The following is an 11,541-nucleotide window of genomic DNA, read 5'->3' on the forward strand; positions in this document are numbered from 1 at the left end:
TGGGGAGGGAGGCAGATTCTTAAACCATGTCATGGGTGACGGTGTGGGGGCGGGAAGGAGAGAGTTCAGGTGTAAACAGGGTATATCTACAGCAGAGAATGTTTGAGATACATAATGATCCCTCTTAAGATTTAAACAGCCAAAGGTTAAGTCTTCATTTGTATAGTGATAATCGATTAAGCTCTTTTGTGTTTTTCTTGTGCATAGTGTGTGGACTGCTGGCTGGAGGTGTTCTGTGGGTTCTGGGGTTACTTTAGAGAATGGATTCTACTCGTTACAGAGCTGCTTGCTGGTTCCACAAATGGAGACGTTCTTAAAAGTACTCGTATTTCTCTACCCCTCTGGTTTGATTCTCTCCAGATTCTTTATCTTGCAGATGTTTCTATGGGGTGCGAAACTTTTCCCATGGCTCTTTCTGACCCAGTACACCCCATCAAAAGTGAAAGATCCTAGCCATATACATTGATAAGGGACCAAGGATAAATATTTTAATGGATGAATGGATATATCCACCTCCAAAGGTGGTGGTATAAAGCTAGATTGAAACAAAACAGATCACAGCCACCACTCCCAGCTCTGGACCAGTGTGGCCTAAGTCCTCTCGCTGTTTCTGTGTCTTCCTTTGGTTTAGAATTCTAGCTGGTGTGTATGAGACCCGGGGAAAGACCCATGAGAGGCTTAATAGCTCCGAGCTCTTGTCTTCCCCTGCAACATTCCCACAGAGTCTGCTGAAGCAAAGGGTCCTCATCTGGTTAGTCCCGATTCTGGTCCAGCCACTGACCTTGGGGTCTTTTTAATTTCACGGTGCAATGCCCAGAAAGAGGGAAGTGACCTCAGCCAGTCTCGTTCCAGATTAGAGAACTTTATCCTTTACCATCGTCCTTTCTAACTTTTCTCCTTTTTATATTGCTACTGCCCCAGAGGACTTCGGATACTAAAAAGTGGCTCCTCTTCTCAAAACAATCTGGAAAATCCTATTCTGATTGCATCCATAGACCTACTAACCTGAAAATGAGTTCAGTGTACAAGTAACAGGTGGTAATAGGCTGCTTTTCTGCTTACCTTTGCATAAGTTCCTGGAGTTGGCTGATAGCTCAAGAGAACCAGAAAGGGAGGTGTGCCTCTAACTCCCTCTGCAGGGCTAACCCTGATGAGGAAGAGAGAGTGGGATTGGCTGTGCCCCTAGGCCAGGTCACCCAACGCTGTCCCAGTACAGTGGACTAGGCCCTTGTTTTCAAATTCAGTAACAGTTCACTTGTGACCATGACTTGGAATATCCGGCCTCCACAGAACTGTTCATCCCCTCTCTGTAGAATAACTTGTACATGTATTTCAGATTTCATACATGAATGAGTGATACATTAAGTTTACCATCAACTTTTCTGACATGTATATTTTGGAAATGCATATGTGCCATTCCTTAGTGATAATACTCACATAGTCACACACATCACAGGGCTCTTACAATCACACTTGCACCATAGATTCTCATCCCTCAAGATGGGAAATCTTGTCTGTACGTTGTTGAGCAACTTCCTCATTATCTTAGAAAGTGTGGGACCCACTGACTTAACAGCCTACTCTCATTTAAAGACATAGACTAGCTCTCTGTTGTCAGAGGTAAAGCTTGTTCACTCTGGCCCTTCCCAGACTCTAGGAGGTTTGTAACACTGTTGTATGAGGTGGCTGTTGCTCACTTAGGTCTATTGGATTGACCATAAACTATTCTTGTCTGATTTGACCTGTTTATATTCCTCCCAAGACACTCCTTTGTTGACTCTGACTGGACACTGCCAGGATTTTCTTGGAGTTGGCTAACAAATATTATTGCAACGAGGCTGCGGGGACCACGGTGCGTTCCTCTCAAGGCTCTCATTTCCAGTGCTGCTCATGGAATAAGGCCTGAATCTGAGTGCACTGCAGGCCCTCGAATAGCATCATTTCTTGTTCAACTTTGTTATAATGTTAGTGAGGAAAAAATCGATTCCTGGCTGGGGCCACTGTGTGTGTGTGGAGTTTGCATAGTCTCCCCATGACTGCGTGGGTGTACAGTGAGTATTCTGGTTTCCTCCCACTTCCCAAAGATGCGCATGTGAGGTGGACTGCTGTGTCTACATTGTCTCAGTACGAGTGAGTGTGGGTATGAGTGGGAGTGACCCTACGATGGAAGGGCATCCTGGCCAGGGTCAGTGCCCACCTTGCACCCTTAGCTACTGGGATAGGCTCCAGCCAACCATGACCCTGAGCTGGAGTAAGCAGTTCAGAAAAGAACAACTAAGAATTCCGTTACTTGTTTTTTCATCTTTCCTAAATGTACGTAAGGCTCACATTTATTTCAGAGTTTAATTTGACAGGCATTTTTGGTCTTAATTTAGAAGTTTTGTGATATATTTGTGACCAGAAATATGCTGCAGAAACGTAACTCCTGTTTGTATCAATTAGCCTATGGTAAGATTGGTTTCATTACACGTTGTTTTGATTAAGGTTGCAGTTTCCAAGAACCTATGGATGACGTTAAATGAGGACTTACTGTGGGAGTACAAAGCATGTTTTTCCCCTTTGTAAGGTTGGCAAGAGGATTGCTAATTCATTATTTTGAAACACTATCGGAGAGTCATTTTGTGGTATGTGGGGTTTTGTCCGTGGTGGTCTGGGAGTGCAAGAGTGGCGCAGGAGATTAGTGAGTGGGAAGGCTTCCTGCTTTTAGAACGTTTATAGCCTCTCCTCAGAGGGGGTTTTGATATATATATATATAAAAAAAAAAAAACTAGCCGAATGTGGTTTGCAAGGATTTGTCTTGCATTTTGTCAAGACTAAGGTAACGTTCTCTTCATCTCTAATTTATATGACCTCGGAAGGCCCATTCTTATGAGGTTTTATTAGAACGTAATCACGTAAGGCTAAAAACACTTGTAGGTACAATCCTATTGGCATTGGTTTCCTTTCTTCAACAGATGTTTGCAAAAGAGTGTATTAAATACATTTAATTCTGCTGTCTCAGCCTCTCAAATCTTTATCATGTAGATTACTTTAATTGGTGTCAGTTACAATCAGGAAAAGTGCTCATTATGCTTTTGTTTTCTAGCACACAGGGAAACTTTCCATTCTAAATAGAATGTTGGGAAGGAGGATGTAATAAAGATTTTGAAAATTGAGGTAATCAATTTATCTCCTCCTTTATGTGTTCTTGTTTTTATTTGACATTAAAGCTGAAAGTAATCAGAATTCTGCAGAGTTCAATGAGAAAGGGGTAACTGAACAGTTTTGGGTGACAGCGGGTGCCCACTATTGTTTGCAGGTCACCCAGTCCGTCCGACTTCATTTAAAGGGAATTTCTAGGAAATGCGTAAGATTTGGAGTAAGTAATCCACTATTAAACAAAGTGCCTGGGCACAATTTTATATAGTAAAAAATGTGATTAATAAGGAAATGTTAATGCATGGGAAAATGGAGACAACTCCACTACCTTCATAGAGCTTATTAATTGAGCTTAGTGGGGAAAGACAGAAAATAACTGATCCACAGCAGGTCACAGATGGGTGCTATGGAGGAAAATAAAGCAGGGTGGGGGGATAAGGGAGTGTAGAGTGAGGGGGTGATGTGGGCAATTTAAAACAGTGTGGGCAGAGGAGGTCTCACCAGAAAGGTAACATTTGTGCAGACAGAACTAAGGGGGGCTAACTGTGGCTCCTGGGAAGAAGCAGTCTTCTAGCCAGAGGGAAAAGCAAATGCAAAGGCTGGGAGGTAGGCACATGTCTGGCATGTTAAAGGTTTAACATCAGGAAGCCAGGACGGACTGAAATGAGTGAGGGACACAGCAGGGAGGGGTCTAGACCAAAGAGGGACTGACAGGCCATTGTATGGCTCTTACCCACTGTCAGATGGGAAACCATTGGAATGTTTGGTCAGACAGATGACGTGACATCTTCTAGTACAGCGATTTTCAACCTTTTTCATCTCATGGCACACATAAACCAATTACTGAAATTCTGCGGCACACCAAAAAAAATATATTTTTTGCTCGTCTGACAAAAAATATGTGTAATTTTGATTCATTCACACCAGATGGTTATTGCTGTGTTGGCTGTTGTAATTTTTTTTATTTGACAATCTAAGGGAAAAGAGGTCAGTGCCCCGACTAAATAGTCAGGAAGTGCATGTTTTAAAAATCCTCGCAGTGCACCAGTGTGCCCCTTGCGGCACGCCACCGTGCACCAGCACACTGGCTGAAAATCGCTGTTTTGGCATAAAAAGGTCATCTGGTTGTTACATCGCTAATAGACTGCTGGGGGTGGGATGGGATGCAAAAGCTTGGTGAGAGGTGGGCAGAGTGTGGATATATTTTGGAGACTGGGCAGACAGGATTTGCTGACAGATTAATTATGGGATGTGAAAGACAGGATTGTCGAGGATACTCCAAGGTTTCGACCTTAGCTACTAAAGAGATGGAAGAGTTGTTGGCTAAGATAGGGAAGAAGAACAATGGAGCAGGTCTCGTGAGTAAGAGCACGAGTTCAGTCTGGGCAGGTTAACTTTGAGATCCTCTGAGTAGAGATGTAGAGGAGGCGGTTGGGATGTAAGAGTCTGAAGCTCAGAATGACACCTGGGCTAGAGGCGCAAATGTGGGAGGCAAGGCCAGAGGTCAGAACTGAGGCAAGTGGTTTAGGGAGTCGGCCTGTTCTTCGTGCCTGCTGGGAATGGGCAACCTCGGATGAATAAGTCATAATGAGGAGAAGGTTAGAAGCCTGAAGGTGAGTCTCACCCCTAACTTGAGCCCTTTGCTGAGATCTCAGGGCTAGTTCGCTGTTGGCCTGGGGTCTTTAGGAACACAGGAGCCTCCCCGCTTGGAGCACTCAGCCATGCTGTTACTACCCAGGAAACAAAGTGACTGAGATGGAAAAGTCCTCATTGAAGAGATGACCAGATAGATCCCTCTGGAGCAGTAAGTAGGTGGCAAGTATCTGTTGGGACCAGAGTTGCTTGGTTCTTGCCCTTTGAGGATGGTCAGGTACCTAGGAATGACCAGCATCTCAGGATCTTCATGTTCTCCGAGAAAGCTCCAGTGATTATAATAGGCCCTGGAATCTGCTACATATAGATCCCTGCCTTTTCTAATGAATTCAGGGGCAGTGTCATTTTGAGTGACTTTTTACCAAGTTAATTATTGCTGTGTAACAAGTTACCTCAAAAACGTAATGGCTTCATGTACATTTATCTGAGTTTCCTGAGGGTCAAAAATTTGGGACAGCCTAGCTGGGTAGTTCTGGTTTGAGGTCTTTCACAAAGTTGTAGTTAAGATATTGACCGGAACTGGAGAACCCACTTCTGGGTGGCTTACTCACATGGCTAGCAGTTGGTATTGGCTGCTGTTAGCAAGCCTGCGTCCCTCCCCACAGGGACCTCTCCCAGGGCTGCCTGTCTTCACAGTTGTTGTGGCTAGCGTTCCCCAGGGGAAGCGAACCAAGAGAGTGAGGTGGAAGTTGCAGTGCCTTTTATGACCTACTCTCAGAACACCACTGCCACACTCTATTGATCGTGTGTACCTGCACAGATTCATTGTGGGAGGAGAGGACATGAGGGCGTGAGTACCAGGGGACCATCTTGGAAGACAGCAATCACCCTCCTTGAAAGCAGAGAGAGGGTTTCCATCCTCTCAGTCACCTGAGCCTGCTCTAAGCACCGCTTGCAGCTATAGGAACTCTGTCACGCCATGTTGTCTGGGTCCCCCATCACAACTGGCCTAATCCCTATCTCTTGCAGAGCTCCACCAAATGATGGGGCTGTTTCCCTAGTCATCTCTAGCTCAAGAGAGTACCTTGGGAGACAGCAGGCAGGTGCAGGTGCCAACTCGAGAATCCCACCATTTGCCAGTCTCCCCCTGATTGTTATTTTCAGGTGCTCTGTCAGCTCACTAAATATGTGGTGTGAGGTGTTACCACTGGCTGGCTGGCCTTCAGTTGTGTAGAGCTGCACTGTGTTTGCAAGCCTTTATTACATGATACGTCTAGGATTGAGTTTTAACATAAATTCTTCCAAGGAACATTTGACTGTTTGATGCCCACTAGCATTCTCTAGCACATTGATTTAATATGTACTTCTTGTATGTGTGTACTTAATTTCCAGACATTTGTCGCATGAGCAAATTGCCTAAATACACTTGTGAGATGGTTGATGTTATTAAACTGAGAACAAAGGTATAATAAAATAGCAACTCCAGGGTAATTTACTAATAACTGGAGCCCTTAAACGTTGACATACCATTGTGCAGTAAAAATACCAGACTTGGTATTTAAAGACACTCTTTGTCACATCAACAATCATTGGGACGGTTTTCATGGTTTGTAATTATAGCTCTTCTACTAAGATACTTTTTTATTACTATGTCACTGGTTTATAAATTATAAACCACTAACTTTTACCCTCATAAGATGTCCAGCAAACTCTTACATCCCTGCCCTTTACCCAGAGAATTAATAAAGTATTCAAGGAGGTAATAGAGGTGAGTTGGCATCACTGAACCTTGCTGTGCTTGGACTGCCATTTTTCCAGACTGTCTGCTGAATAGAAAGATCTTGCAGTGAATAATAATAAAAACTGCCTCCCAAAAGTGATCAATTAATTGAAAATGTTGAGAATTCCTGGGCCTTCTCCAGTAAGGAGAATCCCTTGAGTGCACATCTCAGTAAAGGCCCTTTTCTGTCTGGAAGGTGGTGTGGATGCCACAAAGAAGGCCAGTGGGCAGCTGGGCAAGACTGAGCCATTATGTCCCAAGTCCCAGAGGTAGGGCCTGGCTTCTCTTTGAAGGCGGAGATGCTCACTCTCATCAGTGCCCTGGGGATGCTCACCCCGAGACACTGATTCAGTACCAAGCAGAAAACAAGGAAGTAGAGCCTGCACTGCTGGCTTATTAATTTGCCAGGGGAGCCATCATCATCAGAGGGACCAGATGTACTCCAAGTCCATATAATCAACCCAGCAAGGCCACCACAGGAAGCCAAATCATAATCAAAAACCATTTAATAAGTTGCCCTGAAAGATCATCATCGCAGAATCTAGAAATACCCTGAGTCTGTATGATCAGTTCATTCTTTCCCTGAAGGTACCTGGGAAGCTAAATCAGAGTCCAAAGTTGTTTGGTGAGTGGCTAATCAGGACGAGGGAGGCTAAGTGGCAACAAGTTTGCTTCATGACTTCATCTCGGAGTGGGAATGACTTCACCCGGAAGACTGCACTACCCAAAGGCCTCAAAGTTCCTTTTTCCTAGAGGGGCACGTGGATAGGTGCATTAGTTATCTTTGGCCACATAGCAAAGTACCCAAAACTTAGCGGCTCACAACAAAAATAAGCATGTGTGGATCGGGACTATGAGTGGCTCTGGCTCAGGGTCCTTCAGTATTGTCTGGAGTGCAGTCGTCTGAAGGCGTAACTGGTGCTGGGGGTTCGGCCTCCGAGACGGCCTCCTCTCGCAGCATGCAAGTCAGTGCTGGCCGTTGGCAGGTCTTGGTTCCGCCCCACCAAGAGCTCCCGCTCTTGGGTTGCTTGAGAGTCCACACAACATGGCAGCTGGCTTTTCCCAAGTGAGTGATCCGAGAAAGCAAGGCAAAAGCTGTGGTGCCTTTCGTTACCTAATTCACGAAGTCACACTCTGTCCTGCCACTTTCTGTTGCTGGGGGTGACTCACTAGGTCCAGCCCTCACTCAGAAGGAAGGGTACTAATTAGGCCCCACCTTTTGGAGAGGAGTGCCAGGGAAATTGTGGACAAGTGTTAGAACCACAGTAGGTGCCCTGGCTGGTGTGGCTCAGTTGGTTGGAGTGTCTTCCTGTAGCCTAAGGATTGTGGTTCAGTTCCCATGAGGGCACATATACCGAAGTTGGAGGTTTGATCCCCAGTGGGGGCACGTACGAGAGGCAGCAGATAGATGTTTCTCCCCTTCCCTTTTCCCTTCCACTCTCTTTAAAACAAGCAATGAAAAAATCCCCTTGGGTGGGGGAAAAATAAAAATAATAAAATAAAATAAACCACAATAGGTATTACCTACATTTCTGTGTAATTCCTTTTTTTCTACACTTTCATAGCTGACCAGCTCTTCTGATCCATGTACTTCATTAATATGATTATATTATTATATTTACAAATGTAATACATGCTAATTTTATGTGTAATTATATATTACATGTGTATAATTATATATTTCATGTATTACATAATTACATAGTATGTAATACAAATATTAATGTATTTAGCTTATGTCCAAGCTCTTCAAGCATGATAATTATTATGCATCTTTATGCTAATTTTCATACTCCCATTCTGCCACCTTACTAGGCTGGGGACCTGTGACAAGTTACTTGACCCCTCTGTGCCTCTGTGTGTCCTCCTCTGTAAAACAAAGCTGTAACAGGACCTACCATTAATAATAGGACCTCGTGAGAAATAAGCTTCTAGTGAGGACTCCATGACTAATTACATGACAGCTCTCAGAAGAGTGCCCAGCACACAGAAAACTCTCAGTGCTCTGAGCTGTCAGCCTGGCAGCTGGGCAGTAGCAGAAGCGGTTTGACCCAGTCGCGGTGGCGAGCCCTCAGAAGGCGGTCTTGTGTCCATGTTCCCAGTGGCAGTAAACAAAAGTCAGAGCCGTCTTCCTAGGCACGTCACAGCCCCACCCCATCCAATCCTGTCCCCCAGGATAGAGAAGAAACCCTTTCAGACCTGGGAGGGACCAGGGCCGGTGGCCTCTCATCTCCCTTTCCTCTTTGCTGTGCTTGTTCCTCCCAGGGAACCCAGGTTACTACCTGGCAGAGAGGGCTTGCACAGAGGTAAACTGTTTAGTTTGTACTCTGAGTCCTATTTACGTTTTGTTTTTGTTCCTGGCTTTTTTTTAGACTGACCTTTGTGGAAGGGTACAGTATCCAAACAGGGAAGTGACCTAGCAGAAATCGAGAGAGTTCCTCTGCCTTGTGAACTTTTATTCAAGGCTGTTCCCAAATCTTATTTTTAAACATACATTTTTCCAGGGTGTACACTAGCCACATCTGATCGGTGTTGGCATCGGGCATAGATTCATCTTCCTCTCAGGCCCTTTTGCTTCTTGCCAGCGCCTCTCGAGCTCCTTGGGCTTAATGAATAGATTCCTGTCTTCAGCCCAAGCATATTCATGATTTATAACAGGCTGGGTGCTTGCTGAAAACATATTGATGAGAAAGTCAGATTTGGTGCTTTTTTTATCTCCCGGAACTACTCGAAAAAAAGGAGGCTATACCTAGTGGAACACACGAGGGTTGTCTTGTGTCAGGTGGCAGTTAGCTAAATATAGAGGCTGGGAGCCGGGAGGGCCCTGAGGAGGTCATCTGTGCCCTCCCACCCGCCGCCCCTCCCCATCTGAACGTCTGTAGCCCTGCGCCAGGTCGGTAGCGGCAGCCCCACAGGGCCTCTGAGCACCTCAGCGGTGGCTGGTCCGGACTGAGATGCGCTGTCAGTGTGGTAAAGCACGCCCTGGATTTCAAAGGCTTCACACAAAGCAAAGAATGGAGAGTATTTCATCAGTAATTTTAGGTTAATTATAAGCTGAAATAACAATATTTTGATAGATTAAATAACAGACCATTAAAATTAATTTCACCTCTTTTTACTTTTAATACTAGAAAATTTTAAATTCTTTATGTTAGATCCCATATTCCACTTATATGAAATTTTTATTTCTATCTGTTTCTGTAGACCATCCAGTTCTATTCTTCATGCCCCCAGGGCAGATCGTAGAGCCTTTCCCAGTGACTTCTCTGGGTCTTTTGTCATGCCAGTGCTTGGTTCTTCTCCACATCACATCTTATTCCCTCCTTCAATTTGAAGACATCCTCTTCAAAGAGCTAACTGTTCATCTCCTTATTAGATCTCCACTGGAAAGGACTCAAGCACCTTTTCATATTGTTCAGTCAGAAGCTCATGACCCCGTTTTCTTTCACCTTTTGACTTGGTTGCCGTTTCCCAGCTCTCATGATGTTTAATGATGTTCCCTGGGTCCTCCCAGGTCTATTATTTTTAAAACTTGGTAACCAAAACCACCCAATATTGCTCTCATGTGGGCCTGCCTAATGCAGAGGCAAGTAAAAGGAATTATTTGTACCCTCAAGTACTTGAATGGGTTTTTGATACATTACTTCATTTAATCCTTCCACACAAGGAGGGCAGATGCTCTTGGAAACATGTGATTGATGAGGGAGTTGAGGCTCAAAGAGGTTAAGTAATTGACCAGGGTTCCACTGCAAATTAAGTGGCAGATCTGGGATTCCCGCCCAGGTTTCCCGGACTCCAAAGCCCATGTTTTTTATCACATACCTTGCCTGATCCTCTTCTCTGCATACACCCCTGTAGTTCTGAGAGGCCTTAGAGTACACGGCTGATGTGTTCGCAACTTACAGTCAGTGATGCCTCTTAAGCTTACTCCGATGTGTCTGTGTCTTGCCAGAAGAGTGAAGCGCTTCTGCTACATTCCAGGAACGCCTTTTCAACCCTGCAGACGCTGTGTGAAAGCCAGCAGGACTGCTTATCCTTGAAGGGTCATCAGTGGGCTGAAGTTGAGGTCCCCAGCTGTCAGGCATGACTTTGCTAGAAGGGAGCTCTCTTTCCCGTGACCCCAGGTCCTGTGGGTAACTCTCAGTTCCCACAACAAGCTGCTTCTCAAAGGCCAGTCAAGGCGAAGTGCACTATTTACTCACGTTTACCTAAAGGCAACCAGTCTGTGTTTTGATCGGAAGAGGATAAGAGGGATCCCTCTGCATGTGTTAAAAACAGGTCTTCATATAGATGAATGGGAAGACATCATGCAGAGTGAAATAAACTAGTCACAAAAGGACAGATAATGTGTGATTCTACTTATATGAGATCCCTATAGCAGTCAAAGTCACAAACACACAGTAGAATGGCAGTCAGCAGGGGAAGAGGGGGAGGAAAGGACAGGCGTTACTGTCTGATGCGTGCAGGGTTTCAGTTTGGAAACATGAAAAGGATCTGGGGGTGGACGATGGTCGTGGCTGCACAACGCTGAGAAGGGACTTACTGCCACTGGACTGTATGCTGAAACATTCTTAAAATGGTAAATAGGATGCTATATATATTTTGCCACAATAAAAATAACCAAACAGACCTGTACAGAGAGGGAAAAGGTTTGCTTACCTGTGTGATCAGAGGTGCTCCCGGAGTGTGGAGTCCCTCGCTCACTGGAGATTTGAGCTCACAGTCGTTCTCTGAGTCAGCGTCCCGTGAGCAATGTGCGGGCGATGGCGAGGGCGGTTTTTTGTTTCTTTTCTTGACACTTTTCTCCATCGAAGTTTTACCAACTTTGCACAGATGCCTTTACCAGGGTTTAAACCGCTGTTCCACAGATGCCTGGAGGTGGGGGCAGGGTGAGAAGCAGCCTCATCCTCAAGAACTCCAGTATATGGACCCTTAATTATACTTGCTTTTTAATAAAGAGTTTCTTATTCCTTATCTTCCCCTCCCCCATCTGTCTGAGGGTGTAGCTAGACTTTTCTAAGGAAAAAAAA

At 44.9% G+C, this 11,541-nt stretch overlaps 1 protein-coding gene across 2 annotated transcripts in view; it reads left to right on the forward strand.

Moving 5' to 3' along the window:
* The window catches only part of SAMD4A (sterile alpha motif domain containing 4A), a 205,091-nt gene that overhangs the window by 113,407 nt on the left and 80,143 nt on the right, over window positions 1-11,541 (forward strand). The window lies entirely within an intron of this gene.

The sequence above is a fragment of the Phyllostomus discolor genome, chromosome 1 (assembly GCF_004126475.2).
Source record: "Phyllostomus discolor isolate MPI-MPIP mPhyDis1 chromosome 1, mPhyDis1.pri.v3, whole genome shotgun sequence".
NCBI lineage: Eukaryota > Metazoa > Chordata > Mammalia > Chiroptera > Phyllostomidae > Phyllostomus > Phyllostomus discolor.